This window comes from Octopus bimaculoides, chromosome 16 (genome assembly GCF_001194135.2).
Source record: "Octopus bimaculoides isolate UCB-OBI-ISO-001 chromosome 16, ASM119413v2, whole genome shotgun sequence".
Lineage (NCBI taxonomy): Eukaryota > Metazoa > Mollusca > Cephalopoda > Octopoda > Octopodidae > Octopus > Octopus bimaculoides.
In genome coordinates, this window is record NC_068996.1 from 38,541,932 (window position 1) to 38,542,377 (window position 446).

At 44.8% G+C, this 446-nt stretch overlaps 1 protein-coding gene across 1 annotated transcript in view; it reads right to left on the reverse strand.

Annotated features, from left to right (window-relative positions):
• The window catches only part of LOC106881858 (eIF-2-alpha kinase GCN2), a 66,444-nt gene that overhangs the window by 51,790 nt on the left and 14,208 nt on the right, over positions 1 to 446 (reverse strand). The gene's annotated exons all lie outside the window — the stretch shown is intronic.

Genomic DNA, 446 nt, shown 5'->3' on the forward strand with positions numbered 1-446 from the left:
GTGCATGTATGTATGTATATATATATATATATATATCATCATCATCGTTTAACGTCCGCTTTCCATGCTAGCATGGGTTGGACGATTTGACTGAGGACTGGTGAAACCAGATGGCTACACCAGGCTCCAATCTGATTTGGCAGAGTTTCTACAGCTGGATGCCCTTCCTAACGCCAACCACTCAGAGAGTGTAGTGGGTGCTTTTACGTGCCACCAGCACGAAGGCCAGTCAGGCGGTACTGGCAATGGCCATGCTCAAAATGGTGTCTTTTATGTGCCACCTGCACAAGAGCCAGTCCAGGGGCACTGGCAGCGATCTCGCTCGAAAATCCTTGTGGGCATTACGACGACCTATATGGCCAAAATATTCTGCATCTTTTATGTTCCTAATACCAACCCTGTAATATTATTCTAGAAATTAATGCTTACATCATCAATATCTTAAG